Raw genomic sequence first — 21,839 nt, 5'->3', positions numbered from 1 at the left:
AAGATGCAAAATATTACATGAGATGAAGAAAATATAAAGCAAATTCCTTAAAACATTTAGGAGAAAAATCAGTTGCTAGATCTAAAGATGAGGGCTGAAAAAAATATTCTAACATGGGACACACTGCTATTGATTCTGATTACAGTGATGATATGTACTCTATTCTCCTTCCACTCAGCTATAAATAAGATCTAGCATTAAAAATGAATAGCCCTGAAAATCGACTCAATATAGCACGTAGAATTCTGCCTTCAACAAGTTTTTTCCCCTTGATTTCCTCATTAAAATGAAAAGGACAAAAGCAGATAACAACCACCTTTCTTTCTTAGTGAGATGCATGAGATTTGGGGTCCTTAGAAGATGATGAAGTCAGTAGAAGGTGCCAATCATGTCCTCTTCCCAATGAAAAGGATGAAGTCAGGAGAAAATGATGGCTTCCATATTGATTCACATCACATTTCCCTTAAGAAATGCCCTCCTCAGATGGGGTCAGTCCATTTAAGGAAACAGAAACATACTCAGACTAGTATGAATTAAAAATATGTATTTAGTGGAAAAATTAGGAAAACCAAACTGAAATATGGGAAGAAAGAAGAGCTTGAGCTCAGAGAAGCAAGAGATGAGGAAGCACTGTTACTTGCTCCATCTCTCAGTGATGCTGGTCCCTGCATCTCTCTGGGATTTTGACTTTACTACTCACAATCTGTTCATCTCCCCTTCTCCACCTCCACATCCAACCCAACTTTTGCTGGTGACACATCCCATTCAATGGCCTTTGGCAAACATCCATGTCCCACCTTCAGATCACAGTCTCCACCAGAGTTTGCTCTGAGGCAGCCATTTTCAGCCATCAAGTTCTGGGTTAAGGAGAATGACCCTGCCCCTCTACTCCAGGGGCAAGTATTGAAATGCTTCAGATGTCTCTTGACAGCTTAACACACAGCTCTGAAATCGAGCTAAACTGTTGGAAAGACTCCGCCAGACAAATGGGTCATGGGGAGTAATGCAGTCAGGTTAGATCAGGCACCATGAAAGATACAAGCTCTACTGAAAGTCCCCAGTTGAACAGCATTTGTCAACCTACATTCCAGACCAGAATACCATACACAAACACAAATTAATGCCTAGTGTCCTACTTTCTGGAAAATGTAAACAATTCCTACTGCTTAGAAAACCATATATACAGGGCTGCATACATACTTTAAGGAGTATGATCTGTATGTGAGCCTTGGTACTTATATGCATTATTTCTATAATCTTGAGCAAGTTATTTAAACTCTAGGTCTTTGTGTCCATGGACAAATAGAGGGGAATATTTTCCCTTTCCTACAACTGTCTCTTAACACCATACCAGATTATTATTGGAACGAAGTGACATAACAAAGGCAAAGTACCTCTCTCAGGACTCAGTACTCAGAAACTTTCAATATATGCTACTTCTCTTCTCAAACTATGATCTGAAGTCCTTACAAACCTCTCATGCTTTCTCCTCTATTACAAAATGATCAGGGTAAACCTCTTGTGCCAGATCCATCCAGCTGGGGATTTCCCTCCAAATCTGTGTGCACACCAAGAAATCCCTCTCGCAAAAATCTTTTCTGATAAAGTTAAGGTTTCCGTGATGTGGTGATGGTGGTTTAGTCACTAAGTCATGCCTGACTCCTGTGACCCCGTGGACTGTAGCCTACCAGGCTCTTTTGTCCATGGCATTCTCCAAGCAAGAATACTGGAGTGGGTTACCATTTCCTTCTCCTAGCAACAGTTGAATTAGCCTTGAGTGGGAACATGTTTGAAAGGGCAGGTATACATCCTCCCTACCCATCTCTTCAGAAAATATACTTATTTCATTGCTTTCAATATGTATGTATACATTTATACACATAAATATATATGTATTTATCTCAGAGAATCAAGAGAAGAAGAAACACTGTTACTCTCTCCATTTCTCAGTGATGCTGGTCTCTGCTTCTCTGAGATTTTGGCTTTACTACTCACTATATATATATATATATATATATATATATATATATATATTCCTCATGAACCAAAGGCTATTCTATCTTTTATGAACACACGCACACAAACACACAACTCTTCCAATTCAGCAAAGGAAGTCATCTGGTAGATGTCACTGTGTCAGAGAACTCCAGCTAAATTTTGTCTGTATGCTGAATCTTCATAGAAAATATATTTTATTTGGGCTCCATAGTGTTTCTTAAATGTTTATGAATTACCTACTCATTTGAAATTTTCAACAATGTCACATGAGCATCCATATACCTACTATGGAAAGTCCTAAATCAAACTCCTTACAATTATACACTGAAAGCAACAGATTCAAGGGATCAGATTTGATAGTCAGAGTGCCCGAAGAATGATGGATGGAGGTTTGTGATTGTACAGGAAACAGTGATCAAAACTATCCCCAAGAAAAAGAAATGGAAAAAGGCAAAATGGTTCTCTGAAGAGGCCTTACAAATAGCTGAGAAAAGAAGGGAAGCTAAAAGCAAAGGAGAAAAGGAAAGAGTTACTTAACTGAATGCAGAGTTCTAAGGAATAGCAAGGAGAGATAAGAAAGCCTGCCTAAATGAACAATACAAAGAAATAGAGGAAAACAATAGAATAGGAAAGACTAGACATCGCTGCCAGAGAAGGCAATGGCAACCCATTCCAGTACTCTTGCCTGAAAAATCCCATGGATGGAAGAGCCTGGTGGGCTGCAGTCCATGGGGTCTCGAAGAGTTGGACATGACTGAGCGACTTCACTTTCACTTTTCACTTTCATGCATTGGAGAAAGAAATGGCAACCCACTCTAGAGTTCTTGCCTGGAGAATCCCAGGGACAGAGGAGCCTGGTGGGCTGCCATCTATGGGGTCTCACAGAGTTGGACACGACTGAAGCAACTTAGCAGCAGCAGCAGCAGACATCACTTCAAGAAAATTATAGAGAGTAAGGGAACATTCATGCAAATGGTCATACCATTTGGACCTAACAGAAGCAGAAGATATTAAGAAGAGGTGGCAAGAATACACCGAAGAACTATACAAAAAAGATCTTAATGACCCAGATAGCCATGATGGTGTGATCACTTGCCGGACATCCTGGAGTGTGGAGTCAAACGGGCCTCAGGAAGCATCACTACAACAAAGCTAGTGGAGGTGATAGAATCCCAGCTGAGCTATTCAAATCCTAACAGATGATGTTGCCAAAGTGCTGTACTCAATATGCCAACAAATTTGGAAAACTTAGCAGTGCCTTTAGAACTGGAAAAGGTCAGTTTTCATTTCAACACCAAAGAAAGACAATGCCAGAGAATGTCCAAACTATCGCACAATTGCACTCATCTCACAGGCTAGCAAAGTAATGCTCAAAATTCTCCAAGCCAGGTTTCAAGAATACATGAACTGTGACCTTCCACACGTTCAATCTGTATTTAGAATCTATTATAGAGTGTGAAGTAAGTCAGAAAGAGAAAGATAAATATCATATTCTAATGCATATATACGGAACCTAGAAAAATGGTACTGAAGAATTTACTTACAGGGCAGCAATGGAGAAACAGACATAGAGAATAGACTTATGGACATGGGGAGAGGGGAGGAGAGGGTGAGATGTGTGGAAACTTACACTACCATATGTAAAATAGATAGCCAATGGGAATCTGCTGTATGACCAAAGAAACTCAAACAGGGGCTCTGTATCAACCTAGAGGGGTGGGGTGGGGAGGGAGATGGGAGGGAAGTTCAAAAGGGAGGGAATATATGTATACCTACGGCTGATTCATATTGAGGTTTGACAGAAAACAACAAAATTCTGTAAAGCAATTATCCTTCAATAAAAAATAAAGAAAATTAAAAAAAAAAACCTTAAAGATTGCCATGAGAAATATCAATAATGTCAGATATGCAGCTGACACCACCCTTATGGCAAAAACTGAAGAGTAACTGAAGAGCCTGTTGAAGAAGGTGAAAAAGGAGAGTGAAAAAGCTGGCTTAAAACTCAACATTTAAAAAATGAAGATCATGGCATCTGGTCCCATGACTTCATGGCAAATAGATGGAGAAACAATGGAAACAGTGAAAGACTATTTTATCTGGCTTCAAAATCACTGAGGACAGTGACCGCAGCCATAAAATTTAAAGATGTTTGGTCCATATAGAAGAAAAGCTATGACAAACCTAGACGGTTTATTAAAAAGCAGAGAGATGACTTTGACGACAAAGACCAACATAGTCAAAGCTATGACTTTTCCAGTAGTCATGTATGGATGTGAGAGTTGGACCATAAAGAAGGTGGAACACCCAAGAATTGATGTTTTCAAACTGGGGTGTTGGAGAAGATTCTTGAGAGTCCCTTGGACTGTAAGGAGATCGAACTAGTCAATCCTAAAGGAAATCAACCCTGCATATTCATTGGAAGGACTGATGTTGAAGCTGAAGCTCCAATACTTTGGCCACCTGATGTGTAGAGTCAACTCATTGGGAAAGACCCTGATGCTGGAAAAGACTGAGGGCAGGAGGAGAAGGGGGCGACAGAGGATGAGATGGTTGGATGGCATCACCGAGTCAATTGACATGAGTTTGAGTAAGCTCCAGGAGATGGTGAAGGACAGGGAGGCCTGCCTGGCGTGCTAGTCCATGGGGTTGCCAAGAGTTGGACATGACTGAGCTACTGAACAACAGCATGGAAAGTCCAGTTGATTCATAACTGCAGGGTGCAGGGACCACATCTCCTTATAGATGTGCTTAAGACATCAGTTAAGACAGAGCTCAAGCCCTTCATTTTACTAAAGAACATCACTTCTCACTATTCCATTCTTGACCTTGAGGCTAAGTGTTACTTACTAATTTGTCATATTATGCCTGGCTTGCTTTTAACTCACTTTACCTTCATGGCCATTATGGGCACTTGTTTTTGTGCACCCTGGACTATACTTTATATGCATTTCAGTGTGTTACTCAGATTTTAGACTCCAGGAGGCAAGAAGCACACTGGTTTGACTTGCTTTTTATATTGCCTAAAAGTGTCACATTCAAATGGAGATGCCTACTACATGTATGACATTATGACCGTGATACAAGCACTAGCTGATTTGTTCTTATATTCAGCTGAAATAGCTAAAGTCTCCTCTTAGTAGAAAAGGCCTGTTCTGACAACCCTTGATTGTGCATGGTCTGCTTCTCCAATTTATGAATCATTTGTGTAGCTTTGTTTCTATTCATTTTGCCCGCTGCCTGATCATCTGAGTATTTCCTCCAGGGCAAGAACATAAATAGAAGGAACTCAAATCTCTTGATTAGACTATAGTTAAATAGAAAAGATAACTAATGGCTTAAAAACTGCTCAGTTTTCCTGAAAATCTAAAAATGGACCATACCCTGGAGAAGGAAATGGCAACCCACTCCAGTATTTTTGTCTGGGAAATCCCATGGACAGAGAAACCTGGTGGGCTACATTCCATGGGTTCCCAATGAGTCCTATGCAACTTAGTGACTTAACAACAATAACAAAAAATGGACCAGCCGATTGTAGTAGGTTCTGTCAATGGCCCCTGCATTTTCCTGGAACCATTCTGTGTGCTGGGTGCAGTTTGACTACCAACTGCCAGCGGTTGAAATTTGCTCTTGAAATGATGTAAAGGCATGCCCAGATGTGCTACTACATGGCAGGCCAGAAGTGCCAAGGAGTTAATACCCTCGGGGACAGGGCAGTCTTCAATCGATGTCTTGAGATTCAGTGTGCTGTGTGCTTTACACTACATTCCAGATGCCCACTGTAAGGCTGGTTTAATAGGGCACCTTTATTGACTACCTTCTTTTTCCTCCATCGCTTCCCTCCTCCCTATGGGCTTTTCCTATACTTACCAAGTAACTGTTATTCCCTCAATCCTGATCTTTGGTTATGCTGCTAGAAGACCCACAATAAATATGTACACTAGAAATACTAGACTATCATGAAACAAACAAGTAAATTGGCTCCCATGATTTCCACAGAGCCCAAATGACATTTTAAGATGTAAATACTTTCAGATCCATTACAGCCTTTCATCAGTGGGAGTTTTGCTGGAGAACAAATTTTATGTGCCATACTTTAGTCATTTAAATAAGGTCTTGGTAACTGAAGAAGGAAGATCATTGTGAAACAAAGACTCTTTAGTCAAGCTTTTTATCTTGGTTGATCTAAAATGTCTTTTTATTGCTGTATCAATCGACTAAATGATTTTTTCCAAGTCTGAGATAAAATTACGTATTGGTGTGTTGGGAAAGAGAGACAATGAGGATAACATTTAACTTGTTTTCTTGAGAATGACTTTGTAGCTTATGTAAATGCTGAAGGGGACTCTGGAATTTTCATGACGGTAAAAGACCTGGGTTTGATCCCTGGGTCAGGAAGATCCCCTAGAGAAGGGGATGGCTCCCCACTCCAGTATTCTTGCCTGGAGAATCCCATGGACAGAGTAGCCTGGTGGGCTACAGTCTATGGGATCCCAAAGAGTTAGACATGATCAAGTGTACACACACACCAAGTGTACAACTGAGCGACTAACATTACTAAAGTGACTAATGAAAGAGGAAGAAACCAAGGAAGAAATCCTGTTTTAGGGCCAGACAAGCTTCCCAAAATTGTGAAAACCAATGTGGTGGTTTGGCATTCAGTTTATGAACCTAAATATAACTTCCAAAATACTCTTGACAAATTTCATTTGGCCATGGGGCAATAGTGAGGAAATGAGAATTTTTTTGGCTTTTCAAAAACTGAATTGAAGATCCTTTAAATTTTACTTGACAATTTTCAAACGTTTCACACACATCATTTCATATGATCCCATAGTAGCCCCTTTATCCCCTACCCCTATTTGCTCCTCCCTGCTTCCCTCCCCTACTGGTCACCACTACTTTGTTCTCTATACCTGTGAGTCTATTTTTCTGTTTGTTGGTTTTACTCACTAGTTTGTTGTATTTTTTAGATTTCACATATAAGTTATATTAAACAGTATTTGTCTTTCTCTGTCTGACTTAGGAAATAAGAAAATTTGAAGGAAAGAAGTGAAGTAGAAGAAAAATTAATGGGATGAAAGAATGGCAGTGAGGACCAAATGCAAATAGGGCTGGGTAGTATTTGTAATTCTTGCTGCCTTAACAAGGACTAGGAAATGAAATGGCTTACAAACCAGTGGACCCATGGGACTCAATTTATCCATCTCTTCCAGCTCCTCAGGGATGCACGGAGACTCACCCAGCTACCACTCAGAGATTTTTAACTTGGAAGCAAAAGGGATGCATGGACAGAAATGGAGGGAGAAGAGGTCCCCTCCATTCCACCTCTGTCTGCCCACCCAGTTAGACTCATAACTTCCAATAACACCAAAGGAACTCAAGAAGAGACAATATTTTGCAAATATATCATTAAGTCAACTCATCTTTCTCAGAATCATAGTTGACCTCAATATTTTAATATATTTTCTCACTCTCATTATCACAAAAGCTTGTCATTCATGGGACTAAAATATTATTTTTTTTTGATTATTATTTTTTTTATTTTTGATAATTAAGAAATAGCCCAGTGAGTCAGCTTATCTCTGCAGCCTAAACTTAAGACAGATAAAAATAAAAATATTATGACAAGGTAGATTCACACAGAATTGTGAATGAAGCTTACAGGTTTTTAAACATTTCAGTCAGCATTTTTTTTTTTTACTTTACTTATTATTCTTTTTTTTTTTTAATTTAATAATTTTAAAACATGTGTTCCCCATCCTGAACCCTCCTCCCTCCTCCCTCCCCATACCATCCCTCTGGGTCGTCCCAGTGCACCAGCCCCAAGCATCCAGCATCGTGCATTGAACCTGGACTGGCATCTCGTTTCATACATGACATTTCACATGTTTCAATGCCATTTTCCCAAATCTTCCCACCCTCTCCCTCTCCCACAGAGTCCATAAGCCTGTTCTATACATCAGTGTCTCTTTTGCTGTCTCGTATACAGGGTTATCGTTACCATCTTTCTAAATTCCATATATATGCGTTAGTATACTGTATTGGTGTTTTTCCTTCTGGCTTACTTCACTCTGTATAATAGGCTCCAGTTTCGTCCACCTCATTAGAACTGATTCAAATGTATTCTTTTTAATGGCTGAGTAATACTCCATTGTGTATATGTACCACTGCTTTCTTATCCATTCATCTGCTGATGGACATCTAGGTTGCTTCCATGTCCTGGCTATTATAAACAGTGCTGCGATGAACATTGGGGTACACGTGTCTCTTTCCCTTCTGGTTTCCTCAGTGTGTATGCCCAGCAGTGGGATTGCTGGATCATAAGGCAGTTCTATTTCCAGTTTTTTAAGGAATCTCCACACTGTTCTCCATAGTGGCTGTACTAGTTTGCATTCCCACCAACAGTGTAAGAGGGTTCCCTTTTCTCCACACCCTCTCCAGTATTTATTATTTGTAGACTTTTGGGTCGCAGCCATTCTGACTGGTGTGAAATGATATCTCATAATGGTTTTGATTTGCATTTCTCTGATAATGAGTGATGTTGAGCATCTTTTCATGTGTTTGTTAGCCATCTGTATGTCTTCTTTGGAGAAATGTCTATTTAGATCTTTGGCCCATTTTTTGATTGGGTCATTTATTTTTCTGGAGTTGAGCTGAAGGAGTTGCTTGTATATTTTTGAGATTAGTTGTTTGTCGGTTGCTTCATTTGCTATTATTTTCTCCCATTCTGAAGGCTGTCTTTTCACCTTGCTAATAGTTTCCTTTGATGTGCAGAAGCTTTTAAGTTTAATTAGGTCCCATTTGTTTATTTTTGCTTTTATTTCCAATATTCTGGGAGGTGGGTCATAGAGGATCCTGCTGTGATGTATGTCAGAGAGTGTTTTGCCTATGTTCTCCTCTAGGAGTTTTAGAGTTTCTGGTCTTACGTTGAGATCTTTAATCCATTTTGAGTTTATTTTTGTATATGGTGTTAGAAAGTGTTCTAGTTTCATTCTTTTACAAGTGGTTGACCAGATTTCCCAGCACCACTTGTTAAAGAGATTGTCTTTAATCCATTGTATATTCTTGCCTCCTTTGTCAAAGATAAGGTGTCCATATGTGCGTGGATTTATCTCTGGGCTTTCTATTTTGTTCCATTGATCTATATTTCTGTCTTTGTGCCAGTACCATACTGTCTTGATAACTGTGGCTTTGTAGTAGAGCCTGAAGTCAGGTAGGTTGATTCCTCCAGTTCCATTTTTCTTTCTCAAGATTGCTTTGGCTATTCGAGGTTTTTTGTATTTCCATACAAATTGTGAAATTATTTGTTCTAGCTCTGTGAAGAATACTGTTGGTAGCTTGATAGGGATTGCATTGAATCTATAAATTGCTTTGGGTAGTATACTCATTTTCACTATATTGATTCTTCCAATCCATGAACATGGTATATTTCTCCATCTATTAGTGTCCTCTTTGATTATTTTTTACCTATCTCCATAATAGCAGTTATGTTAGAAACAATTTCTATGTGTTCTCCCTGACTAATAATGAGAGATTTGAGATCTACAATTCTACTGTGCTTAACTTTGCTTCACCAGAACTCAGCACTGCATTTGGCCCATTAGAATTGCTAAAAAAAAAAAAAAAAAAAAAAATCTTGAGTTAAAATGCTCAATTATTATCTAGTACTTCCTGATAAGCTAAAAAGTATAGTCTTTATGTTGAATCCTGTAATTGTTCAGACTCTACATTTAACAGATAACCCTGTAGCTCAAATGGTAAAGAATTTGCCTGCAATGCAGGAGACCAAGGGTTCTATTTCTGAGTTGGGAAGATCCTCTGGAGAAGGGAACAGCAATCTCCTCCAGTAATCTTTCCTGGAGAATCCCAAAGACAGAGAAACCTGGTGGGCTACAGTCCTTGGGGTCACAAAGAGTTGGACCTGACTGAGCAATTAACACACACGCACACCCCCTTCTTTTTTATTCTTTTTTTTGTTTTTGCTATCCAACTGTGCCAGTGGAGATTCTGTGATAGTTTCAATGTCTTTCCTAATGTTTGAATCTCCTGTTTTACCTGCTGATTTGTGTTAAGAAAGCACCTTATCTGTCAGGTTTTGCACTGTTTCATTTCTGAATATTTTAGATGTAAGGGAATTTCAATTTGTGAAAATGCACAGTACTGAGAAGAAATACCACTGGCCAGGCATTGCTCCTAACTGGTATCTCTTCATCTCAAACATGGAATGTGAGAGGGAAGGGCAAACTCCAACTACTTCCCTGGTTCATCAATCGAGTGCATTTAGTGTAAAAAGTTGTTGTGAACTTGTCCAGCCTAACAGGAAATGTTCTATGAAATAAGGCCATTTCCCCCCATGTTTTGCAAAGCACCTCCATCACAAGTAATTAGTGTCAATGACAGTGCCATGCACTCCACGTGTCGACACATCCAAGCTGTTGACTGTCCTATAATGTCCTTAGACAAGCTCAGGTTCATTGGCTCCCTGCCTGGCATTTGCCCCCTACCGCTCTGTCCATCTGCTGCCTTCATCATCACTCTGACCTTTTAAAGTCCCGTCGATTTGCTGACTCTCCACCACCCTTGTTCAGACATCTTGATCACCTTGACCTGACACAACGATAGACTCTGCCAGCATGTCCTATTAGCTCAGGCCTCTTTTTCCTTTGCCCCATCTGTCTGATCCTCATATCACAGAATACTAGAACGAGTACATTTTTTTAGAGCACAGAAATCAGGCTGGACCTTAGGGGAAGGAGCAATCAAATACCTGGAGTCCTGAGTTCTTCTTTTGGCTCCATCATTATTTAGATGTAGAAATTCAAACAAGTCACCAATTTTGCTCTTAACCTCAGCTGCCTTAATTCCAAAATAAGGAGCTTGCACTATATTATCTCTAAGAATATTTCTAACTCAATGATTAAAGTCATCCTCACTGTAAGTTAGCCAATTATATAAGACCATTTTTAAAAAAGGAAATAAAACGAAGATAAACTAACATGATGGATGCACCAAGAACGAGGAGAGAAAGCACCGTGTAAAGAATAAACATGTGAGGACTTGCCTGATGGTCCAGTGGCTTAGATTATAGGCTCTCAATGCAGGAGGCTGCGGTTCAATCCCTGGTTGGAGAACTAGACACCAGAAGTCACAACTAAGTGTTCAAGTGATACAACTAATGATCCCACATGCTGCAACAAGATCAAAGATGCTATGTGCCACAACCAAGACCTGGCACAGCCAAATACATTAAAAAAAAAAAAGGAAGAATCAACATGTGAAACTGCCAGAAGGCACTAGGATCCTAATAGGAGCTACTGCCATTATGACCTCCAAACAGATCTCCCAGGTTCCCCCCACGAGCCCTAGATGGTATTTGACACTTAACCCTTAGTGTAATCTTGATTAAGTATCAGTCAGATCACATGCCCCTTCACTCTCCCCCATGGCTTCCTATTTCACCTAGAATAAATTCCAAATGCCACAGGGCCCAGGCTCTTTGATCTCATGTTGGATACTCTCTCATTTCTTGCATTGCAGTCATAGACATCTTAGTTGGATCTTTCAAACACACCAACTTCGTGCCCTTCTAATTATAGTGACTGCTACACTCTCTGGTTGTAATGCCCATCTAGTCAATCTTCAAATGGCTGGCTCCCTGTGTGATTCCAGTCTCGGCTGAAATGTCCATCTCCTCCTAGAGGCTTTCTCCTGATACCCTATTTATACTAACCATGCCATCTTGCATCACCAATCATATCTCTTCTAAGACCCTACTTTGATTTCTTTGTATCATCGACCTCTGTCTAAATTTACCGTATGTATTTGTCTACTATTTCTCTCTCCTTACTAAAACAAACTTTTGGGGAACAACTTTTGGGAAACTTGTAGGAAAATTTTGTTCTTTTTTTTTTTTTCATATCCACACCTGTCTTCCTATTATCCAGAATAGAACAATGTTCTCAATGACAAAATCTTGTTCAATGAATGAATAAAAGAAGGAGAGTTACTGGGGCATTAAAGCCTTCTTGGAGATTTGGCAGACTTGATTCTGAATGCAAAAGGAGAGACAGATTTTGAATGGAAAATAAAGAACAGGGCATCCTTGCTTCCAAATCTGCCAGGGAGAGTTCAGAAGTTTAGACAGGAACTCTATTTAATGCAGTGTGGTGACCTGAATGGGAAGGAAGTCCAAAAGGGAGGTGATATATGTGTATGTATGGCTAATTCATTTTCCTGTACAGTAAAAATACAACATCATAAAGCAACTATACTTCCATAAAAATTAATTTTTTTTAAGTGTGGATTGAGATTGTTTTGTCCTTTCTATGGCCAGAGTGTGGCCTCACGTGATTTTGGCCTCCACTGACATGTAGTAATCTGGCTCATGTGTGGGGAGCTTCCAGCGAAGAATGTCCTTGGAGTGGCTACAGATCACAGAACTCTGTCCTCATCTTCTGAAAATATTTTCATTTTCCAGAGAAATGTATCTATAACCTTGAGAACCTGTCATGGATTTCCACATTTGGGCTTGTGAGTTTTTCCTCACAAATTCAGATTACATGTTGTTTCTTCCAATACCCATGTCTATCTCTTGTAAAATAGATAAAAAACCAAAAGTCTTACAAAATTCAGACTACAATACCTGATCACAGAATCCCTATCCTACTTCTGAGGTCAGAGACAGCCAAATTCAACCTAAAATCTTCCTGGCCCATCTTGTTCTCCTTAAAGTAAAGCCTTTGTGAATCTGTGGAAATCTAAAGTATATTCATGGTTGCCTAGGGCTGAAGGGGAAGTGGATTAACTAAAAAAGGGCACCATGGATCATACTAGTTTGGTGGATGTGTTCTAAAACTGAATTTTCATGATTGCCTGGTAACGCAGTATATATATCAAACATTATCATCTACTTTTGCTTCATTGACTATGCTAAAGCCTTTGACTATGTGGCTCACAACAAACTGTGGAAAATTCTTAGAGAGATAGGAATACCAGGCCACCTAACCTGCCTCCTGAGAAACCTGTATGCAGGAAAAGAAGCCATAGTTAGAACAGGACATGGAACAACAGACTGATTCCAAATTGGGAAAAGAGTTCATCAAGACTTTATATTGTCACCCTGCTTATTTAACTTATATGCAGAGTACATCATGCAAAATCCTGGGCTGGATGAATCACAAGCTGGAATCAAGATTGCCAGGGGAAATATCAATAACTTCAGATATGTAAATGACACCACCCTTAAAGCAGAAAGCAAAGAGGAACTAAAGCACCTTTTGAAAAAGATGAAACAGGAGAGTGAAAAAGCTGGCTTAATACTCAACATTAAAAGAATGAAGATAATGGCATCCAGTCCCATCACTTCATGGAAAGTAGATGGGGAAAAAATACAAACCGTGACAGACTTTATTTTCTTGGTCTCCAAAACACTGCAGACGGTGACTGCAACCACAAAACTAAAAGACACTTACTTCGTGGAAGAAAAGCTATGCCAAACCTAGACAACATATTAAAAAACAGAGATATCAGTTTGCCAACAAAGATCCATACAGTCAAAGTTACGGTTTTTCCAGTAGTCATGTATGGATGTGAGAGTTGGACCATAACGAAGGCTGAGCACTGAAGAATTGATCCTTTTGAACTGTGGTGCTAAAGAAGACTCTTTTGTATCCCTTGGACTGCAGGGAGATCAAACCAGTCAAACCTAAAGGTAATTAGTCCCGAATATTCATTGAAAGGACTGATGCTGAACCTGAAGCTCCAATACTTTGGCCACCTGATGTGAAAAGCCGACTCTGAAAAAGATGCTGATTCCGGGAAAGTCTGAGGGCAGGAGGAGAAGCGGGCAATAGAAGATGAGATGGTTGGATGGTATCACCAACTCAATGGACATGAGTTTGCGCAAACTCCAGGAAATAGTGAAGTACAGGGAAGCATGGTGTGCTGAAGTTCATGGGGTCACAAAGAATTGGAAACAATTGAGTGAAAAACAACAATTAAATTGAATGCTTAAAAATGGGTGAATTTTATGGAATGTAAATTAGACCTCAATAAAGCTTTGCTGCTATTGTTTTAAAATTAAATTTTTGGTCTTAATCAGTTGGGTTCCCCTGGCTTTCAGTTTCAAGCAGAACAGTATTTTTATACAATGAAAAAGGATTTTTTTCCTCTTTTCTTCCTTCGATTGAATCTAAGGACCATTTATTAATAAACCACTTGATAATATTGCCAGAGACATAGTTTTCACTCCAAAAATAATGTGTCATTTCTTCTTCACTAATTTTTTGGTAAACAGAAAGTAAAATCTGGCACACATCCATGATCAAATCCAAAAGGACACAATTACTAGGTTATGTGAAATGTTGAGCGAATAATCCAAACTGAGTTAAAATGACACGAGTCTGAAGCAAAGTCAGAAGCCTGGTTGTGTGATGAAAGACTGCTAAAAATGATGGCCTTCCACACCTTTATTACTATTCCCTTCCCAACTTGATGTTTCTAATCTCCAAGGTTGCTTCAACTCTCTCTCTCTCCTTGTAGTAGAGATGAGATCATCATTTCCCATTTAAACCTGGCCTAATATGCTGATTTCTTTCTCTTTGTTACCATTCCCTGTGCGGTGACCTTTTGATTCAGTTTTCACTTTTTTTTTCTTTTTTTACATTTTTGAAGGTAAACAATTTATTTATGTATCAGGTAATAAATAAATATCTCCAGCAGTTCCCACCCAGTTTACTTCCCAAAAAGGACATACTAGTCTTTGATTCTGCAGCAGTCATAGTTATCTTTCCTGGTTAATGACTTCAAAATCAAAAGAGCTCTCTTTCAATTGCTCTCTAGGACACATTCTGAATGCCATTTGGGACAGATATAGATTGGGGACATATAGACATATTCTTTGAACCATTGTGAATCTAATTGCTCTCCCTGGAGAAATGGAGATAACGGTAACTACCTTCCTGTATTGATGACAGGTATGAAGACAACATGGTGCTGTCTCAAGTGAGTGAATTTGGAGGGGCTAAATAACACAGTCTGTGTTCAGTTCCATTCAGTCGCTCAATTGTGTCTGACTCTGCGACCCCATGGACTGTGGCACACAAGCTTCCCTGTTCATCACCAGCTCCCAGAACATGCTCAAATTCATGTCCATAGAGTCAGTGATGCCATCCAACCCTCTCATCCTGTGTCATCCCCTTCTCCTCCTGCTTTCAGTCCTGCCCAGCATCAGGGTCTTTTCCAATGAGTCAGTTCTTCACATCAGGTAGCAAAAGTTTGAAGTTTCAGCTTCAGCATCAGTCCTTCCAAAGAATATTCAGGACTAATTACCTTTAGGTTTGACTGGTTTGATCTCCCTGCCGTTCAAGGGATGCTCAAAAGTCTTCTCCAACAACACAGTTTAAAAGCATCAATTCTTCAGTGCTCGGCTTTCTTTAAGGTCCAAATCACATATTCATACATGACTAATGGAAAAAAACATAGATTTAACTAGATGGACCTTTGTCAGCCATGTCTCTGCTATTTAATATGCTGTCTAGGTTGGTCATACCTTTTCTTCCAAGGAGCAAGTGTTTTAATGTCATGGCTGCAGTCACCATCTGCAGTGATTGTGGAACCCAAAACAATAAAGTCTGTCACTGTTTCCATTGTTTCCCCATCTATTTGCCATGCAGTGATGGGACCACATGCCATGACCTTAGTTTTCTGAATGTTGACTTTTAAGCCAGTTTTTACACTCCTTCTTTCACTTTCATCAAGAGCCTCTTCAGTTCTTCATCGCTGTCTGCCATAAGGGGGGTGTCATCTGTGTATCTGAGATTATTGGTATTTCTCCCGGCAATCTTGATTTCAGCTTTTGCTTCATCCAGCCCAGCATTCTGCATGATGTACTCTGCATATAAGTTAAATAAGCACAGTGACAATATACAGCCTTGACGTACTCCTTTCCCGATCTGGAACCAGTCTGCTGTTCCATGTCCAGTTCTAACTGTTGCTTCTTGACCTGCATACACATTTCTCAGAAGGCAGGTCAGGTGGTCTGGTATTCTCATCTCTTGAAGAATCTTCCACAGTTTGTTATGATCCACACAGTAAGGCCTTGGCGTAGTCATAAAGCCATATAGATGTTTTTCTGGAACTCTCTTGCTTTTTCAATGATCCAACGGATGTTGGCAATTTGATCTCTGGTTTTTCTGCCTTTTCTAAATCCAGCTTGCACATCTGGAAGTTCACAGTTCATGTACTTTTGAAGCCTGGCTTGGAGAATTTTGAACATTACTTTGCTAGCATGTGAAATGAGTACAATTGTGTGGTAGTTTGAAAATTCTTTGGCATTGCCTTTGTTTTGGATTGGAGTGAACACTGACCTTTTCCAGTCCTGTGGCCACTTCTGAGTTTTTCAAATTTGCTGGCATATTGAGTACAGCATTTTCACAGCATCATCTTTTAGGATCTGAAATAACTCAACTGGAATTCCATCACCTCTACTAGCTTTGTTCATAGTGATGCTTCTTAAGGCCCACTCGACTTCGCACTCCAGGATGTCTGGCTCTAGGTGGATGATCACACCATTGTGATTCTCTGGGTCATGAAGATCTTTTTTGTATAGTTCTTTTGGGTATTCTTGCCACCTCTTCTTAGTATTGTTTGCTTCTCTTACGTTCATACCGTTTCTGTCCTTTATCGTGCCCATCTTTGCATAAAATGTTCCCTTGGTATCTCTAATTTTCTTGAAGACATCTCCAGTCTTTCCCATTCTGTTATTTTCCTCTATTTCTTTGCATTGATCATTGAGGAAGGCTTTCTTATATCTCCTTGCTATTCTTTGGAACTCTGCATTCAAATGGGTATATCTTTCCTTTTCTCTTTTGCCTTTAGCTTCTTGTCTTTTCTCAGCTATTTATAAGGCCTCCTCAGACAACCATTTTGCCTGTTTGCATTTCTTTTTCTTGGGGATGGTCTTGATCACTGCCTCCTGTAGAATGTCACAAACCTTTGTGCATAGTTCTTCAGGTGCTTTGTCAGATCAAATTCCTGGACTTATTTCTCACTTCCACTGTATAATCCCAAGGGATTTGATTTAGGTCATACCTTAATGATCTAATGGTTTTCCCAACTTTCTTCAATTTAAGTCTGAATTTGGCAATAAGGAGTTCATGATCTAAGCCACAGTCAGCTCCCAGTCTTGTTTTTGCTGACTATATACAGCTTCTCCATCTTTGGCTGCAAAGAATATCATCAATCTGATTTCAGTATTGACCATCTGGTGATGTCATTGTGTAGTTTTCTCTTGTGTTGTTGTAAGAAGGTGTTTGCTATGACCAGTGCATTCTCTTGGCAAAACTATTAGCCTTTGCCCTCCTTCATTCCATATTCCAAGGCTAAATTTGCCTATTACTCCAGGTGTTTCTTGACTTCCTACTTTTGCATTCCAGTCCCCTATAATGAAAAGACATCTTTTTTGGGTGTTAGTTCTAAAAGGTCTTGTAGGTCTTCATAGAACCATTCAACTTCAGCTTCTTCAGCATTACTGGCTGGGGTATAGACTTAGATTACTGTGGTATTAAATGGTTTGCCTTGGGAATAAACAGAGGTCATTCTGTCATTTTTGAGAATGTACCCAAGAACTATACTTAGGACTCTTCTGTTGACTTTGCTGAAAAGAAATTCTTGCCTACAGTAGTAGATATAATGGTCATCTGAGTTAAATTCACCCATTTCAGTCCATTTTACTTCACTGATTCCTAGAATATCAATCTTCATTCTTGCCATCTCCTGTTTGACCACTTCCAATTTACCTACAGTCTGTGTAGATCACAAGAAACTGTAGAAAATTCTTCAAGAGATGGAAATACCAGATCACCTTACCTGCCTCCTGAGATATCTGTATTCAGACAAAGAAGCAAGTTAGAACTGGACATAAAAAACTGGCTAGTTCCAAATCAGGAAAGGAGTATGTCAAAGCTGTATACTGTCACCCTGCTTATTTAACTTATATGCTTATTTAACACTCAAAATGCTGGGCTGGATCAAGCACAAACTTGAATCAAGATTGCTGAGAGAAGTATCAATAACCTCAGATATGCAGATGACACCACCCTTATGCACAAAGTGAAGAGAAACTGAAGAGCCTCTTGATGAAAGTGAAAGAGCAGAGTGAAAAAACTGGCTTAAAACTCAACATTAAAAAACTAAGATCATGGCATCTGGTCCCATCGCTTCATGGCAAATAGATGTGGAAACAATGCAAACAGTGACAGACTTTATTTTTTTGGGCTTCAAAATCACTGCAGATGGTGACTGCAGCTATAAAATTAAAACATTTCCCCCTTGGAAGAAAAGCTATGACCAACCTAGACAGCATATTAAATAGCAGAGACATTGCTGACAAAGGTCCATCTAGTTAAATCTATGTTTTTTCCAGTAGTCATATGTGGATGTGAGAGTTGGACTATAAAGAAAGCTGAGTGCCGAAGAATTGGTGCTTTCGAACTGTGGTGTTGGAGGAGACTCTTGAGAGTCCCTTGGACTGCAAGGAGATCAAACCAGTCAATCCTAAAGGAAATCAGTCCTGAATATTCATTGGAAGGATTGAGGCTGAAGTTGAAGCTCCAATACTTTTGCTACCTGATGTGAAGAACTGACTCACTGGAAAAGACCCTGATGATGGGAAAGATTGAAAGTAGGAGGAGAAGGGGATGACAGAGGATGAGATGGTTGGATGGCATCACCGATTCAATAGATATGAGTTTGAGCTAGCTCCCAGAATTGGTGACGGACAGGGAAGCCTGGTGTGCTGCAGTCCTGGTGATCACAAAGAGTAGGACATGACTGAGTACCTGAACTGAACTGAAATAATAAAGTCCCCACTTTGGCTGTTACCCGTATCCTGGGCTCTGGGATGGCCCTAATTTAGTCCTCAAACCCACTAGACAAATTTTTAGTATGTCAAAATAGCATTAGATCTATTTCCGAAATTATACGTTATCCTTAGAGTCATGCTTTCTTATGAATAGGAACTGACAAAGTGACAGAAATAAACTTTCTCAGATGATGGTTTACAAAGGTATTCCCACTGATGCTGGCAGGAATGGCTACCTACCCTGTGATTCATGTTCTCAGATAACATATAATGAACTGACTCTGAACAGCATCATTCCTGTTTGACATTTCCATAGACAATTCAGGAGAAGCATTCCAACTACCTCTACTTTTTCAGGCCTATGTTATTTGTGTCTACACACCTGCTCATTTCACATTCTTTTCAGCTAGACAATTATATAAGATGCAATGTGCAGATAATACCTATTAAAGTGAGAAAACATGGACTTCATACATCATACTCATTGTCCACCTGATAAATTATCACAGACTTTCTTGTTAGTGCTTATGGAATATTTTCTTTAAAAAGTCTTTATTTCCAGGCTTTCATATCCTGTTTTCCTGTCTGAGAATTGCTAACTTAAGGGCAAAAGGTATGCTTACACTTTGCATCTTACAAAACACATCAGATTGCACACTCAGTGCTCAACGAACCTTTATTAATTTGAGGTGTTTGGATTGTCCAGACTTTCCATTCCACATGGCTGCACTACGTACTAAGCACACTCTTGAAGTCCAGGTTAGCAAACAGTGGTCCCTGAAAGGAGGGACTTAATCACGTTATATTTACCACATCATGTATAACCTGCAATGTCTTCATTCTAATACAGGACATTTCTCTGCCATACTATTTTTTAATTAAAATATAGTTGATTTACAATGTTTCAGATGTACAGCAAAGTGATTTTTATATATATGTATATAATATATATAGTAAATATTTTTCACATTCTTTTCCATCAAAGTTTATTACAGGAGATTGAATATACCTCCATGTGCTCTACAGTGGGTCCTTGTTGGTGTCCTATTTTATATACAGTACTGCATATCTGTTAATCCCAAGTCTATAATTTATCCCTTTCCCCTTTCCTTTTTGGTAACCATTAATTTATTTTCTATGTCTGTGAGTCTATTTCTGTTTTATAAATAAATTCCTTTATAGAATTCTTTTTAGATTCCACATATAAATGAAGTCTTCTAGACAAATATCTTACACTATATGTCAGTGATTTCTGTATCTGTCCTTTATCGAGGTTGTGAGCTCCTTGAGAACACAATGGAATCACATTCATCGTGGTATCCTGAAAACACAACCCAGTGCTTTCTGCATAATGGCTCTCAAGACCTCTGTCAGAGTCAAGCAGTATGATAGGCACCAGACTACAGATGAGTACCAAGTCCTCCTGTCAGTGGCAGAGAGTTAGTACACCAACGATCACAAGAAGGCACACGAGGCTCTGTAACACAGGTGACCTGAAAACTTGAGTGGGAAAGGATCAAAGGAGACAGGTAAGATTTTCCAGATAAGTTCATAACAAAGAGAAAATGTATAGAGAGAAAAAAGAGAAGGCATTCATTCAGGATTTATAAAACTGAACCTAGCATAAAGATAAGGCATGGCTAATAAAAACAGAGAGACCTGACCTCTGCAAAATATAGTATAAGGTGACAATTAACTTTAATATCTAAATTATGTACTGGGACTTCCCTCGTGGTCCAGTAGCTAAGACTCCCAATGGGCTCCCAATGCAGGGCCTGGTTCAATCCCCAGGCAGGGAACTAGATCCCACATGCTGGATCTAAGTGTTCTCATGCCACAACTAAAGAGCCCGCATGCTGCAGTGAAGATCAAAGAGCCTACACGCTGCAACTAAGACCTGGGCAGCCAAAGAAGTAAATCTTTTTTAAGTATGTATTTATTTTGAGTTAAAAGGTCATTTTTAAAGAAAAATAAAGATACTTAATTGTATTCCCTACATGTCTAATTTAGGATTCATTTATTCTGTCTCCTCTTGGTTTGAGTGTATATATATATATATATATACACACATATACACATACATACATACATACTTGGGCTTCCCTGGTAGGTCAGATGGGAAAGAATCCACCTGCAATGCAGGAGACCCAAATTTAAAAGTACACAGAGACACAAGTTCAATCTCTGGATCAGGAAGATCCCCTAGAGGAGGAAATGGCAATCTGCTCTAGTATTCTTGCCTAGGAAATCCCATAAACAGAGGAGCCTGGGAGACTACAGTCCATGGGGTCACAAAAATTAGACATTACTGAGTAGACATGTGTGCACCTTTTATAGAACCAACTATGAAGACAGAGGGGTATATACCAGCTAAAGCAACTGTCCATCTTAGAAAACTTTGGGAAGCATTTAAAAAACTATAAACAGTTACCTAAAAGTATTTTTTGTTTGTTTCAAAGTATTTTTAAAGGCATTATGGATTAACAGTAAGTATACCTTTTTAGATTACTCACTCCTATTCCTATGTAACATTAGTTTTCTACTGTGGCATACCTACACACAAGCATTCATATATCCAACAAATAATGATATTAGGCAATGCAAACAAATTAAACGATAAGAGACAAATTACACCAAACAAACACTCCTTTAAAAAACTGAATTATATACTTCTGTCTCCTTCACTATGCTTCTGAACTGAATGATATGACAAACTCAAATCGATCATTCCCCAACCATTTCAGCCATTTGGCAATAGTAGCCAATTCTTAAGAAATGTGATCACTGTCTGCACCGTTCTGTTCAGTTACCAAGATGCACAAATTCATTTATATTGACCAGCCTAACAAATCACACACTTTATGCAACAATCTGATCAACTGCTCAGTAATTAACATTTTTTAGTCTCAAAACAAAATAAAGTAATAAGCTGTCTCCTCAAGGATAATCTTAGACATATCATCTTTTAAACTTCAGAATA

The 21,839-nt window shown here is 39.2% G+C and overlaps 1 protein-coding gene across 16 annotated transcripts in view; it reads right to left on the bottom strand.

Moving 5' to 3' along the window:
- Positions 1-21,839, bottom strand: part of THSD7B (thrombospondin type 1 domain containing 7B) — a 1,262,144-nt gene that overhangs the window by 810,974 nt on the left and 429,331 nt on the right. The window lies entirely within an intron of this gene.

This window comes from Bos grunniens, chromosome 2 (assembly GCF_055505025.1).
Source record: "Bos grunniens cultivar Pamir isolate PY7600 chromosome 2, Bosgru_T2T1.0, whole genome shotgun sequence".
NCBI lineage: Eukaryota > Metazoa > Chordata > Mammalia > Artiodactyla > Bovidae > Bos > Bos grunniens.
This window is presented reverse-complemented; position numbering and strand designations above follow the sequence as displayed.